This window comes from Pan paniscus, chromosome 3, assembly GCF_029289425.2.
Source record: "Pan paniscus chromosome 3, NHGRI_mPanPan1-v2.0_pri, whole genome shotgun sequence".
NCBI classification, from domain to species: domain Eukaryota; kingdom Metazoa; phylum Chordata; class Mammalia; order Primates; family Hominidae; genus Pan; species Pan paniscus.
In genome coordinates, this window is record NC_073252.2 from 55,100,360 (window position 1) to 55,116,887 (window position 16,528).

The following is a 16,528-nucleotide window of genomic DNA, read 5'->3' on the forward strand; positions in this document are numbered from 1 at the left end:
AGCCTGGGTAGACATTTACCAGGGTAAGAGAGAGTCTCTGGATTTGAAACATGCTCAGTAAAATCTATAAAGCAGGCAATCCATGTGCCAGGCAATTGAATAGCTATTTATCACAGTTAGATTAGATGTTTTACTCAATCTAGACTTACTGGAATATGGGAGAGAGGCTGAGAATAATTTTATTTTCTCATAGACCTGGCCCTTCCCTCTGCCACACAGCTAGAGCACTGGGATTTCTCCACAACATCCGTGCCACTGCTTAAATGATGGAAGTTTGCCATGTCTGTAACTAAGAGCCTGGCGGCTGACATGTGAGCTGTCCAGCCTCACATGGTCCACAACCCCCTCAAACTTGAAAAGAAGGACAGAGCCACACAAGAGGACAGCTCCTTCTGCAGTGCCTCCTCTGGCCTGACTGGTGAGGCACAAGTTAGGCATGGAAGAGAATTATCTGGAATGTCTTATCTGGCTGGTGCCCCAGGAAACCTGAGATACTGTATACCTCCTGTTCACATACTAACACTTCTAAATTTAGCTTAGGGAGGTGTGGCCTCTAATTCTTCATATGAAGATAAGCTTCCTTTAACTCAGTGTTTCAACCTCTGCATCGTGACTAGATGACATGTGAGTGGAGATACTGACTGCCCCCTGCCCCGCCTTCATCCCTAGGCTGGTCATCTGGCTGTGAACCGCTGTGATTTTTAAATCTGCCAGTGACTTAGACAATAACAAAAGGTTGCATCCAGACTAAGTTGGCCCATGTTAAGAACCCTGGGAGCTCAGCCCACAGATCTCAAGATGAGAGTGCAGTGCGCTATCAATTTCTACAATCTCAAAAACAGTGAAAAACAAAACCCCTGTTGCTCCTTGGCTACTTTATTCTTATCTGCTGGGTGATAGCTGATAGTAAGGTGTTGAGAGCACCCAGAAGAGAAGGAACAGCCCAGCTGCCCAAGGTGGGAGAGGAACAAAGACACCTGCCTTCTCACGAGGTATTTAGTTTCATTGCAACACTACTCAGTCTTTTAACTTTTATTTTCTCTGCCTCCCCTGCCTGATGAAGAAAGGAGACAGCCTCAGAGCTATGCCTCCAGACGCATCATTCCTCTTGCAACACTGACTGTTTCACAGCAAGATGGGCCCTTTAGCTCTCCTCATGAAATGTGAGACTGTGTGCCCTTTCTGCCTTCCTCTGACTACAGAGGACCACTGGGTGAGTTTGGAAGGCAAGACACATGTCCTAGCACTGGATACAATGGAGTGGTAACTACATTCAGATTTGCTTGTCTGCAACTTGGGTGATACAACATTCTGAGTGCTGTACTATATTTTCTGGCATTTAAGTCCCTTCTTACATGTTAAAACAGAAATTTGGGTTCATGCTTTCCCTCTAAGTGCCTACAAACCCTCTTTAAACTGCTTAACACAGCCACAAAAGGGCTTTAGACAGCTGCCCCCCAACACAACGACAAGGGACCCATGAGCTTGGCTCTCTCTGGGTACTTCTGTAAGTGAGAAAGAGCAGGGGATGTCGGCTGCCCTTCCGCACCCTCTCCCTCATTGCCAGGAGAAGCCCTGTGTACACACCATCACCTACCTTCACAGTATCCACCTGCAAGGAGAGAGAAGCAGCCAAAACTTGGTTTACCATGTGCTTGTATTTAGTCCATTCTGGTTCTCTGTCAGAAGGTTATTTCCATTTTTGAACATAAACCACCCTGGCAAACCAGCCCATAGCCTACTTTCAATGGGAAATCACCACTATTCTCAGAATGACTGGAACCCAAAAATCCTACAGATTTACCTGTATTTCTAGAATTTAATTTTGACATCTTCCAAAACTCAGGCTTGTTTTAATTCTGTTCAAGGAAGTTTCATCATGTGTGTTGCTACCTTTGAGTAAAGGGAAACAGAAGTAAATGGCCAAAAGGAAAAGTTCTTTCATTTGTTCTGAATGAATGAATAAAAAATGCAATGAATGAGTGAATGAATAGAATGATCATTGGCAAAAGAAAGCACAATAGACAACTGACCCCAAACCGCCTTATCTCTGCAGTCAACAAGACCACATCCAGGGGCTGAGGCTGGTTTCACAATTAATTAAGTTCCGGAATTATTTTCCCTTCCTCTTTCTTCTTCCATGCACACTGACAAATAACCAGGGTGTGACATGTAAAAATTTTAAATCTCATTTGAAGTTGAAATGGTATAGAATTCAGGAAGTGCTGAAGTCTTATTAGAGACTACAGCATCCTTATAAACAATAATGCTTAAAATCAGAATAATCAACTTTTATATTTCCTGACCTGTACAGATTTAATTATCTAGACCTAATGTTTTAGTAATCTTATTTTCAAATGATATAATTTTTTAATCTTAATTTTATCTTGAAACAAATGCTCAAGTTTATTTGTAGAAGTTGGGGAAAGTAAAGTTCAATGTCTAATTTCTCTGACAAATTTAGAGCTCTTTCCTCTGCTTTCCAGGAGACAAAATAAGAAACAGAAATAGGATCAAGTTCTATAAATAAACTGTGGTTGGCTTGTCCTTAAATATCATAAACTGTTGAAAAGAAATGAAGTCATAAACATATATTAATTTTATTTTAAAAGCTGGCTAAGAGATGGTGCTAGAATTAAAAAGTTTTGCAAGAAGGAAAATGAAAAGGGGAGGAACCTGCAAACACTTCAGAAATAATGAAACACTTATATTTTCTGGTCAGCTTCTTCTAAGGCAACAGAATTCTGTGTTTGCCATTTTACCACTGTGCTGGTGGGATACTTAAGTAACCTCAAAGCATTGAGGTATTGGCTAACAATCTGTCTATGTGTTGCTTATTAATAATGGTTACATTTTGCCAAATATTTTAACCATGGTTTCACCTTCTCCCTATATTAAAAGATTCCCCAAGGAAAAACCACAAGTTAAATGACAGCAGAACAAGACTTTACAGGTAGGCATGTATTTGGTTGGATTTTGTGACCTTCTTTCATGTCTTTTCAGAATTTATTTATGGAGTTGGAAGAGTCAGAATGCGTTTGCCTATGAAAATTTTTTTTGGAACTGAAACAAAACAAAACAAAAAAGCCCAACCAACTTTGAACTTGTTTTCACTAGCCCAGCCGATGTGCCACTATAAGCCTTCAAGGGCCTTACCCCAGCAAGGCCTCTGCTTTGGTGCTCTCCATGACGCAATCTGTCTCTCTGCAGACACAACTCTAAGGTGTCTCCAGAGCCAAAGTCAGGTGAAGAAATGGGGTTATTGTGTGGATTATTTTAGGTCAGAATACAGGCCAAAAAAACAAAACTGGTTCTGTTTGAAATTGCCTGGCTGCCCTCATTTTGTCACTTGACTTTACATGGAGAGATACTGCTCCACGAATTACCCAAATGACAAAACAAACAAACAAACAAACAAAACCGTACATTCTGCACCAAGAATAAATAACGCAAAGTGGAGACTGAGCTTATTAATTTTTTCCAAGCCTTCCTTACCTGAATATGTTAATGTGAATTAATGTGCTGGACTGGCCCAGAGGAAAATAAAGTCCTTCTGTAGTTTATCTTCTATACCTAAATTGGCAGATCTATGGAATTCATGTTTGCATTACATGTAAAGTTTTTACAGTTCTTACACCTGGATAAGGATCTTTTGACTGGAAAGGTCAATATATTTCAAGGGCTTTGGCTCTGAGAAAGAACGGCTTGGTGGATTCCAGGTACCAAATCATCTGTAAAATCACATGCCAAATCCTAAAAGCTTACTGTCTCCAGGACCACAAACCAATCAATTTGGGAGGAAATTGGCTCAAATAACATCAACACTCGTAATGCCAATGGCCAAACTCTAGATGGTGAATGTGAAATCTTAAGTGGAATCTGCTCCCAGGCCAAGACAATTAATACAACCAAATCATCTGGATGCAAGTCAAGCTATGAGGTGAATGTGGGTAGTATAGTCACCACTCAAATTCGAACCAGATAGTATCAGTGTGACTGATAATGACAAAGACCCTCTCCTTGACTGAATTTCAGCTGGGTTCCCCTGCGCCCTCTTCTTGACCAGGCCTCAACCTTGGCCCCTGTCCTGTCTGTTGCTTGCCTAGTCCAGTCTCAGCAAGAATTCTGCCAAGTAATTTTATTGAGAATTCCCCCACCCTTGATATCTGATCAAGTTCCTGACCACACACTTTTGATGTATAAGTTCTTGGCTTGCCTTCAAGAATCCTCTTCAGTTGGTTTAGCAAATTCCCCTTACCCTGGATGTCTCCTCCCAGTGATTTGCCATCCATTCACCCCCTCACTCTACTCATTGATAAATCCTTATTTGTCTTTATGGTATTTAGAGTTGAGCCTGATCACTCTCCCCTCTTAAAATAGTCTTGACACATATTGCAATAGTCCTGAATAAAGTCTTCCTTGCCATTTTAAGACGTATTAAAACATTTTTTTTGACATGATAGCTATGTTTAATAGGAGCCAAAGGTCAAGGCACTTTGGCGACAACCACTGTCCGCTTAGCAAGGAGCTTAAGTTCAGCAAGGAGCCAAAATTGATCATTTTAGTTTTGAGGCTTTACCTTTAAATAAACTATTTATTTTGGAATGAATTTAGATTTATAGAAAAGTTGCTATGTGCCCCCTCACCCACTTATTCCCATTGTTAACATCTTACTCATCAAAACTAAGAAACCAACATTGGTAGATGGCTATTAACTAAAATCTAGACTTTATTTGAATTTCACCAGTTTTTAAAATTAATGCCCTCATTCTGTTCCAGGATTTCATCTAGGTACTCCGTTGCATTCAGTTGGCATGTTTTCTGAGTCTACTCTGGTATATAATGATGTCTTAGCCTTTCCTTGTTTTCATCACCTTGACACTTTTGAGAATCACTGGTGAGGTACTGGGGAGAATGTCCCCCAGTCTGGGTTAGTCCGATGCTTTTCCCATGATTAGATGGGCCATGATTTTTTGAAAAGAATACCATAGAAGCGAAGTATTCTTCTTATCACACAGTCATGTTTTTGAGATGACTTTTTGATGTGGCAACTTTTGCTCATTAACCTCACAGCAGGATTCTTCATATCTCAAAAGTGAAACCCACCTCTCAAGGCTTTATTGAAGAACTTTACTAAAGATTTCATACGGGAAGGTGGGGAAAGGAAAAGAGGAGAAAGTTACATCACATATAACAGAGCACAAGTTAATGAAAATCCCCTCTAATATCAGTTTTTGCCCTTTTACAAAGGAAGGACAGCACCTGTATCCTCCACTTGCCCAGGAAGTTTCCGGAATCCACCTGCTCTAGCCCATCTGTACCCCAGATCCCCACTTCTTCTTGCTATGCATCTGCATGCCATCATCTAGTTCAGCAAAAGACCTTCTGAAGACTATCTGCGCAGAAGTCACCTGAAGATAGTATTAATAACTAAGAAACAGTTTTTCAGTCTCAAATAACTTACTTCCTTTATACAAAAAAAGGTTATTAAAAACATTTTTACTCCACAATTTATCAGTGAGAACTGACTTCAGAACAATGCCCCTCATCCATGATGAACTGGAAGGTTGAAGCAAACTGTCTTGTTCCTGGAATCTAGGGGGTGGAATGAGTGAAGAGGAGCTTACTTTGCTCATGTGTTAAACATTGGACTTTTCTTAACAGTCATATTAACAAAGTGTCACAAATTTACTAATTATTTTACTTTAGTTGTTTGAGTCTCAGTCTCTTTCTAGCTCTTGGTCTTTAGGCAAGTCTATTCCTAAACTTTCAAGAGAAATAGAAACTAACCTAGATTTCTTATAAGGACAGGTAATTTTTCCATTTACTCACTTAACAAAAAATTATTCATTGTGTTTAGTTGCTAGTCACTACCTATTAATAGAGTTTTTCTTTTATTTACTTATGTTTTAATTCAATAGATATTTACTAAGCTCCTACTAAATGTCTAGGAACAGATTAGACCCTAGGGATAGGGTTTCTACTCTCATAGAACCTATAGTCTAAGGAGGAGATAGATATTAAACAAATAATAATAAAAATGAAGTGTATTAAAAGCTGTGAAGAGAATCATAAACAAAAGATCAAGGAAGGATGCAATGAGTGTGTGTGTGTGTGTGTGTGTGTGTGCTTTGCCAGGTGTGGAAGGAGTTGATTTACTTTTTAAGAGTAGAGGTCAGCGAAGGCTTATCTGAGGGAGCAATATTTGCAAATGATCTGAAGACTTGAGTAAGCATTAGCTAAACTCGCTAAAAAGAGGAAAAGTACAGACCAATGCTGAAAGCAGGGCCTGCAGGAATGTTCTAGGAACTTAACGTGACAGTGTGTCTGAAGTGGGGGGACTAATGTGACCTCATCAATCATGCAGGCCAGGCTAAAACCAAGTTTAAGATTGTGAATGCTGTTCTCCAGGTAGAGCTCACTGGTAAGTGCTCAGGAGGGCAAGAGCTAAGTATTAATAGCTCCTTCCCATAAAAGAAGAGTATTATTTGAACTGTGAATATAATGCTAATTGACTTGTCCCTCTCTTCCTTAGCTATCCATCCCTGCTCCTACACAACCATGCCCATGTCTTAAGGAGAATGAGGCAGCAAACTTTCAGTGTCCACTCAAACTCCCTGACACCACGCACCATTCCCTAGCGAGGGTCATTTGCAGTTAAAGACTGATATTTCTCTCTGCAGAAGGGAAGAGATACATTTGTGTAGATCAGGTACAACAGTCCCATTAGCACATTTGCCTTAGTTCAAGGATAACTAACTACAATGATTGCTGCAAAGATCTTGTCTTTGTCTACACCTGATTATCCCATTTTTATTTTTATTTTTTGGCACGTAGAAAGATTTGTAAATTTTATAATATGTAAACATATTACAAAATTTGCCATTTTAACCATTTTTAAGAGCTTAATTGGGTGGCATTAATTACATTCACAATGTTGTTCAACCATTGCCACTATCTATTTCCAAAACTTTTCAATCATCCCAAACAGAAACTCTGTACCATTAAGCAATCACTCCTATTTCTTTCCTCTCCCTAGCCCCTGGCAACCACTAATCTACTTTCTGTTTCTTTGACTTGCCTATTCTAGATATTTCATATAAATGAAATCCTATAATATGCGACCTTTTATGTCTGATTTCATTCACTCAGCAAAATGTTTTTAAAGTTCATCCATATTACAGCATGGATCAGAACTATATTCCCTTTCATGATTAAATAATATTTCACTGCATGTATATACCATATTTGGTTATCTATTTATCTGCTGATGTACATGGGTTATTTCTATATTTTGGCTATTGAGAATAATGCCGTTAAGAACATTACCTAAAAGTATCTGTTTGAATCGTATGTTGAATTCTTTTGGGTTTAATATACATTTTTAAGAAATAACACATTTTTAAAAATTGAAGTAAAATGCATGTAAGATAAAATTTACCATTTGTATTAGTCCTTTTTCACACTGCTATGAAGAAATATCTGAGACTGGGTAATTTATAAAGGAAAGAGGTTTGATTGACTCACAGATCCGCATTGCTGGGGAAGCCTCAGAAAACTTACAGTCATAGCAGAAGGCAAAGGAGAAACAGGCACCTTCTTCACAGCGTGACAGGATGGAGTGAGTGCTAGCAGAGAAAATGCCAGACGCTTATAAAACCATCAGATCTTGTGAGACTCACTCATTTTTATGAGAAGAGTGTGGGGGAAACTGCCCCCATGATCTGATTACCTTCACCTGTCCCAGCCTTGACATGCGGGGATTACAATTTAAGATGTGTTAACTGTTTTTAAGTGTACAGATCTATGGCATTAAGTATATTTACATTTCTGAGCAACCATCACCACCATCCATTTCCAGAACTCTTTTCATTTTGCAAAACTGAAACTCTACACCCATTAAAGAATAACACTTCATTCTTTCTCTTCCCAACCCTTAGCAGCCACCATTCTACTTTCTGTTTCTATGAATTTGACTACTTTAGGTGCCTCAAATAAATGGAATAAAACAGTATTTTTCTTTTGCTAACTGGCCTACCTATTCACCCCTGCTCTCTTGTTTGCATGGCATACTTTTTTCCATGTTTTCACTTTTAACCTATTTGCGTCTTTAGATCTGAAGTGTCTCTGGTAGATAGTATATAGGTGGATCACATTGTTATAAAATCCATTATCTCATTCTGTTTTTTGACTGGGCAGTTTAAACCATTTACATTTAAAATAATTACAGATAAGAAGAGACTTACTTCTGTCATTTTATTTCTATTCTATATTCCTTATAGCTTTTTTTGTTCCTCATTTCCTACATTGCTGTCTTCCTTTCTGTTTAGTTGATTTTTTTTGCAGTTAAGTGCATTAATTATTTTCTCCTTTTTCTGTGTATCTGTATGTTCTTTAACTATTTTCTTTGTGGTTCTTATGGTACTACATTTAACATCCTAATGTTATCACATCCTAATTTGAATTTATACATCTTAACTTCAATAACATACAAAAACTCTGCTCCAATACAGCTCCACTCCCACCTCTTTTTAGTTATTGATATTACAAAACTGTATCTTTACACATTGTGGGTCCAAAGGTATAAACAAATTTTTATGCATTAATTTCTTAAATAATGTAGAAAACAAAATGTAGAATTAAAAACCAAAGTTAAAATAAGACTGATTTTAAAACTGATAATAGTTTTAAAAATAAGCATTAGTCTCTTAAATCATATAAAATACATAAAGTGGAGTTACAAACCAAAGTGTAAAAGTTACCAGATTTTATAACTGTTCATGTATTTACCTTTATTGAGATCTTTATTATTTATTCATATGTCTTCAAATTACTGCCTAGTGTTCTTTCATTTCAACTCAAAGGACTTCTTTTAGCATTTCTTTAGGGCAGGTCTAGTGGTAATATACTTTCTCAGATTTTGTTTTTCAGGAAATGTCTTAATTTCTCCTCTTTTGAAAGACAGTTTTGACAGATATAGGATTCTTGGTTGACAGCTTTGTTTGTGTGTTTTCTTTCAGCACTTTGTATATATCAGCCCTCTGCTTTCTGGCCTCTAAAGTTTAGAATGAAAAATATGCTGATAATCTTATTGAGGATCCCTTATATGTGACAAGTTGCTTCTCCCTTGCTGCTTTCAAGATTCTCTCTTTGTCTTTGGCTTTCAACAGTCTGATTATAATGTGCTTTGGTGTGGGTCTCTTTGAGTCCATTTTAGTTACAGTTTGTTGAGCTTCTTGAATGTTTATATTCATGTCTTTCATTAAATTTGGAAAGTTTTCAGTCATTTTTTCTTTGAATAATCTAGCTTCCCTTTTCTCTTTCCTTCTCCTTCCGAGACTTTCATTACGTGTATAATTGTCTGCTTGATGATATCCCACAGATTCTTTACACTCTGCTCACTTTTCTTTGATATTTTTTTCTGTTTTCTCCAGAATTGACAATTTCCATTGTCCTGTCTTCAAGTTCACAGATTCCTTCTTCAGTCTGCTCAAAGCTGTCTTTGAATCTTACTGGCAAACTTTTTATTTCAGTTATTATACTTCACAGCTCCAGAATTGCCTTTTGGTTTTGCTTTAGGTTTTTTCTCTCTTTATTAATCTTTCTGTTTTGTTCATACATTGTTTCCTTGACTTTCTCCACATCACTTTTCAGTTCTTTGAGCATCTTTTTTTTTTTTTTTTGAGACGGAGTCTTGCTCAGTCACCCAGGCTGGAGTGCAGTGGCGCAATCTCGGCTCACTGCAAGCTCCGCCTCCCGGGTTCACGCCATTCTCCTGTCTCAGCCTGCCAGCTACAGGGGCCTGCCACCACGCCCCGCTAATTTTTTTTTTTTGTATTTTTAGTAGAGACGGGGTTTTACCATGTTAGCCAGGATGGTCTCAATCTCCTGACCTTGTGATCCACCCGCCTCAGCCTCCCAAAGTGCTGTGTCTTTGAGCACCTTTAAGACAATTGTTTTAAAGTTTTTGTACCGTAGACCTTCCACTGGGTATTTTTTAGGTATGTTCCTATTGGGTTATTTTTCCCTTTGAATGGGCCACACATACTTTCCTATGTTTTTGTGTCTTGTGATTTTTGTTGTTGTTGAATACTGGACTTTTGAATATAATAATATAGTGATTTTGGAAATCAGATTCTTCCCCTTCCCCAGGGTTTGCTAATTGTTGCTTTTGTTTTTTAATTGCTGTAGGCTGTGTCAGTGCTGGTGATCAGCCCAACATGTAAACTTAAGGTCTTCTCGGTTAGTTTTTAAGACTGCCTTTCCCTGAGCATATGTTGTGACTTTCTAAATGCCCCCATATATGTGGTTGTTTTTATAAGTCTTAGACTTTAAATGTCTGTCTCCCCAAAGGGGAAGAAGAGAAAAATAAAGTGGGAGGAGGAGGAGAAGAAAAAATAAAATGAAAGCGCACTGGTCCTTTAGATCTTATGGAACTTGCTTTACCCAAAGGGAGAAAGGCTTGCAACATGAAGAAAGGGGTGCAACAATGGCTTCCTCCTATATGTGTGCACCTCAAAGATTAGACTCAGCAATCAGCAATCAGAATATATATCTCCAGTTTTTGTAGGATTCTTTTCGCTCACCCTGGCTCCTACAAACTGCCTGCAAGTTACATATGAAATGTGCACAACTGTCTGCCATGGGGCTGGAAAATGGGTAGCTGCTGCCATGTTGCAAGCTGAAATTAACCAAAATTTACTATTACCAATCCTTTCCCTGTAAGTTACAATCATTCTAATAGATTCCAGAATTCCAAAATAGACCAGACAGATTCTGCAACTGCAATTGTTGTTTAGATGGGGAAACTGGTACTTCCTATTCTGCCATATTCCCATAGTGCTCTGATCAATCCTTCTTAACTGATGACTCTGCTAAATGGTTTGATCATCCTATTTTCTTAATGATGAATAATCTGAATTTATGTTTTGTAAGTGCTATAAAAAGATCAATATTCTTGTTGATACAAGTTTAATACTTAGGCAAAGTAACAAAAATTAATAATAGTATAACAACAAAAACAACAAAATACTAGTTATGAAAATAATGGTGCTGAGAATTTTGTACTAAATGAGTTGCTGCTGATATAAAACGTTCCCATGAGCAGGAACTAAAATATCTATCAGTGAGTTATGGATTACTTGGGATTTACTTGATGCAGCATGCATATTATATTATTTAAAACAAGAAGTAGAAATAAGCATGGTGAGGGGAGGAAAGGTGGCTGAGTGGAACATCAGAACCCACGATGTATTTGCAATAGACACTCTCTAAGGTGGAAATAATAATCTAATCAGACTTCAGGATAATAAGAACTTTGCTTAGGATGCCAGAAGAGCTGCTAGGTTCTAGCACCAGGTCTGTCATTAGTTATGTGACCCTGTGCAAATCAATTTCCCTCTGAGAGATATTTGTAAAATAGTGATGGGGGGAGGATAAGAGCTTTATATCAATTTCTAACATCTTTCACAGATAAAACATTTTATGATTTTATAAATCTAGATCTCTAGTGTCTAATACGATAGCCACTAAGATGCATGGCTATTTAAATTAAATAAAATGAAAATTTCAGTTCCTCAATTGCACTAGCCATATTTCGAATGCTCAGTAGTCTGATATAGCAGTCAGATAATGACTAATAAGTTGGACAACACTGACAGAAAACATTTTCATCATTACAGAGAGTTTTGTGTTGGATAGCCCTATTCTAGATCTTTTTTCTTTAAAAAGACTCTTGAGAAGCCTAATGTGAACATTATTTATGTTCTTATGTAGTGCTATTGATTTTATTATAAAATTGACTATTGCTACTAAAAATACTACGAAGAATTGGCATTTATTGAGCATGGCCATGTGCTAGAATTGTCCAAAGGGGTATTTTGACTTAATCCTCATAACTCTCAGAGATAGGAACTGTTATTAGGCCCATTTTACAAATGAGAAAAACAAGATTCAGGGTGACTTAGTAAGTTCTTCAGAGCCACATTCTAGAAATGGCAGTGCTAGGGCTTAATCCCATTAACTATCATTTCTCAGAGTACCAGATATTTCACTTTGGCCCCAAGCTTGGTCTCTGGTCTTACTGTCTTATGGTCGAGCCTCATAAATTCCTCACAGTCTTTCTTGTGGACACTGGACCTTTGTATATGCTTTGTCAGAGTACTCCTCTACCCCCAGCTTTTCATTTTCTTTGCTTGGCAAGTTCCTATTTATCCTTTAGAAAGTAACTCAAATATTACTTCTTCATCAAGTAAAATAGTTACCCGGTCTGCTTTGGGTTTCTGCTATACTCCATTCATACCTCCAGCACACAGCCTACTAGGCTGCCTTATAGTCTCAGTACACATGTATGGCCCCCCACCAGACTGTTAGTACATTAAAGATGAAGGCTGTGCCTTAATTATTTTTGTATATCCCTAGTTCAACGAATGTGCTGAGTCAAGGTTAGCTGAATAAAAATATCAAAATATCTTCCTAGGATTAAGAGTCATCACCCTTTCAACCACTCTGGCTTATATAGATGCTTTCCATTATTCTTGGAACATGCAGTTTTAGATGCTATTTATTACCTGTAAGCAGAGAGCTCCACCACCTTCAGGCAGGGAGCAAGGTATAAATAAATAAATAATCATTATTTCTGAGATAAGTAGTTATTCCCAAGCCTCTCTATGAGTAGTCTGCCATTTACAGGCAAGAAAATATTGCCATTCCCTACCAATTCTCATGAAGTTCTGTCCACATTCCTTACCATGCACCAGGCATGGGCAGCACTCTGGGCTACCTGCCTGCAATGAGAGGCCATTTGGAATACTGCAGGCCTATTAAGGTGCAGCTTGGCTGTTGTCTAGCTTCAATCCCTCCCTGAAGCTGCTTAAGGAAGGAATATTAAAATTGTTCACAAAGGTCTTGGTGCACAGTTAAGAAGACACCTGGCAACCCCACACACTCTCCCAGGGTACAGAACAGCACCACCCCATTCCCTGCCTGCAGCTCTTTACTCTAGACAAATGACAGAAGAAGAAAATGTTATTCTGGTTCTCCTTGACTTCTAATGTCATATAGGCACCTCTATATTGAATCATCTTTTTGCTTCTGCATCTTAGAAAAAGCTGAGGTAGGCCCAAATCTTTAAAAAGAACAAAAACCTCTAATCAATCAAGTTAGCAAACAAATAAATCAAACAACAAAATCAGAGCTATTACCAGAACAAAGTGTAGGGAGAGAAATACTATTCATCCAAGACCTCCTGTAATTAGGATTGTTCTGGGTAAATTAATCTCTTGTAATCCAGCAGTCCTAAAAGGTATGCTTACTGACCTTATTTTACAGATGGAGACATTAAAGCCCAGATAAGACGTGCTGAATAATAGAAAGAACATGAATTTATTGGCAGAAAGACCTGAGTTCAAATGTGGGTGTCAGTAACTCTGCAGCTTTGGACAAATTATTAAACCTCATTAAATCTCTGTTTTCTCATCTGGAGATTGAGACCAGTAGTACCAACTTTCCAGGGCTGGTATAGAGCCGAAATTAAAATGTCTGTGAAGTGCCTAACACAATGGCTGGCATCTTATTAGATTTAATAAATGTGAGTTCCCTCTTCCCTTGCCCACTATATGGCAGAGATGTAATTCAAAAGCAGGGAGGTGGGCCTCCAAACCCAAGTTCTTGGCACATCTGTAATGAGAACTTGTCTGAGCTGCTCCTCCACCACTGTGGTGATACAATCAGATTGGCTGAACTTGAATGATTCTTTCCTTTATACTGGCAAACCACTCTCTATTATTTTATGTATTTAGCCCAGATGTAAATCTTGTACAAGTCAAAATCAAAATATATAAATCATGCATCTCCCAGTGCATTCTAATGTGCCTGCAGTACAGCCTGATCATAAAAATATCTGCCAGCTACTTAAAGTCATAGACCTACTCAGAAAAAAGGTTTAACATTGGCAAAAGATTATAGAGTAAATACTGGGCTTCAGGTTCTAGGGAATTTGTGAAAAGCCAATAAGACATAGGGAACACCAATAGCCTTTCTTGTGCTAAATCTCTCTCACAGTCCCCCTGTTTTGAATCAGGCCATGTCTTCCCCTGGAAAGAAAATAAATGCAAGTTCACAAAAAATGTTCTTGTGAAAAGTTGTAAGCTGCATTTACAACTGGGGAAGATTTCAGTCTCAGTTGTTTTCTTGCTGGTCATAGATATATTTGTCCTTTGCTTGGTATGGAGAAAGATTCTGAACTTTCAGAAAAAACTTCCAAGTCTAGACTCCAAAGAATATAGTTTATCTTACTATGGCATTTATTTTGCAGACAGTTCCCTCTCCAACACATGAGTCTATACAAATGGTCTCACCTGGCAACATATTTCCCAGCCCATGCACCCCTCCCCTATCCCTGATGCCCTAAGGACACTGCAGAGACAGCTGTGGGTACAATGAAAAAGTGCAAACTTGGAGTAATGAGATCAGCATCGAGTTCTAACTCTGCACTTTTCTCTCTGACTTTGTACATGTCACCTCAATTCTATGAGTTTTGACTTTTGTCATCTCTATAATGGGGACATTAGCTGACTACCAGGTGTTCCACCTGAAAGCTCTGTAAAAGAAAGCACATTGTGTTATATAAATTTTTAAAATTAGAATTTAGAGAGCAGAAACTGAAGAACTGTATGTTCAGCTGGTATTTTCCATTTTTAAATTAAAATTCATACTTGCTACTAGTCTGATTTCTTTTGAATTAGTTTTTTTTGGAGGTCTAAACTTTGGAGACCTTTGCATACATAAGTAGCTTCCAAAATACTGAGCTTTGTGCATTAAAATGTAAGTTTTATGATACTGTACATAATGGACTGTAATGGAAAAAGCACCAGACCAGGAAGCCAAAACATCTATAACTGACTTCTATGTTTACTGACATACCTGAGCATTCTGCTCCTCCATTTCTTCATCTGTAACTTGAGAGGACAATGTCTGCCTTCAAGGGTGATCTGAGGGTGAGATGAATTCATGCAAGAGTGATCTACATGTTGGAAGCTATGGCCACAAAAAACTAAAGCCAGTACTAGATATCCTGAGGAGGCTTATGAATTTTCAAAGAAAGGCTACATCACTTAACAGTTAAATTAATCACAGAATGAATGTTAGATATTCTTAACCTTACTAGGGGCACAAAGTTCAGGTCTTGGATAAAATCTTTGGATCATCCAAGAAAAAAATGCAAATAAGTATATATACATAATGTTTGATACAATTTCAGGTGTTTTGTGGGCTTCCTGATGCTCATTTGTGGTTCATTTATGTTTAGATAGGCCTCAGGTTAAGAATCCATTTCAGATCATAAAGAAGAGCAGACACTAATGATCATCTCATTTTATCCTCTTATTTAACAGATGACAACTGGAGGTATGCAGCTTATCAGTGACCTTACCACAACTGCTAAATATAGCTTTAATGAGTTTTTTTTTCATTTTTCAAAATCTGCAGTCTACATTATATAGAGTAAGCTTAGTTATTTGGAATATGTTTATTAGCAGAACATTTCATTTATCCTCCCTGTTAAATCAAAATAAACTTATGCATATCTTATACATTTTCAATAATATAAATGGAATTTATATTTTGAAATGATGTCATATGGCAAGAAAGCACAGAATGAATTAATCTAGTGCTCCTTTTAAAGCCAAACTGCCAAACACTTTTAGAAGGAAACTTTATCCACCATGGCTTAAGCCTAAATTCTTAGGTGAATTATGATCTGTTAATCAGGTTTCCTGAATTTACACAGCTCCCAGCTAATTGCCTAGGTTCTGTCAAATTCCTCATCAAAAAGAAAATTCAAGTGTTGCTGAAGTCTGATGCTAAGAAAAATGCATTTTTATAAAAATAAGATCAAGAAAATGCATAAACAATATAATTTCTGCATTTAGGAGCCTTGGTGAAGAGGACCAACATTCTCATTGCTGATGGGATTTGAGACCTGTTACTTTTCCACTATCATTGAAACCAGCAGAAATTGCTCTCCCACAGGTGCAGGATTGATTGGTGTTTTCTGAACATGATGCGCACGATGCTAGAATGGGCCATCAGCATCATAAGTGAAAAGAAAATGAGCAGGTAGAATCACTGAGTGTACAGCAAGATTCAATCTATACTTTGCTATCTCCATAATTTCAAAACAGCAGTGTTTTTTTGTTGGGCATTATGAGTCAAACACAGGTCAAGTTTACGTTGTTAGAAACTTTGCAGTAAGTGCTCAGCAAAGAACATAGGCACACTTTCAAATCCTAGCTGTCATTCTTGGTAACGTTGGAACAGAACAGACATGGCTTAAGAAAGAAGATAAATGTCATCATTTTTACTAGTAAAGACTTAGTGAAGTATCAACTGGCACATGCCAATGAACCTTGCTTCTCCAGTTCAAGTTTTCTATGCCCTCCTAGAAACCCAAAAACTCAACGCTGATTAAGTAAAAGAAAAATTGGGTCTATTCCCTAAATTCCTGTCCCTTCACATACCATCTCAGAAG

At 37.8% G+C, this 16,528-nt stretch overlaps 1 protein-coding gene and 1 long non-coding RNA gene across 3 annotated transcripts in view; one reads left to right on the forward strand and one right to left on the reverse strand.

The window, feature by feature from the left end:
* PARM1 (prostate androgen-regulated mucin-like protein 1) overlaps window positions 1-16,528 on the reverse strand; it is a 116,749-nt gene that overhangs the window by 79,093 nt on the left and 21,128 nt on the right. The gene's annotated exons all lie outside the window — the stretch shown is intronic.
* LOC130541433 (uncharacterized) lies at window positions 343-14,729 on the forward strand. Its single transcript, XR_008955491.2, has 4 exons — window positions 343-418; window positions 1,064-1,213; window positions 3,004-3,940; window positions 13,330-14,729. It is a non-coding gene; the product is annotated as an uncharacterized LOC130541433 (long non-coding RNA).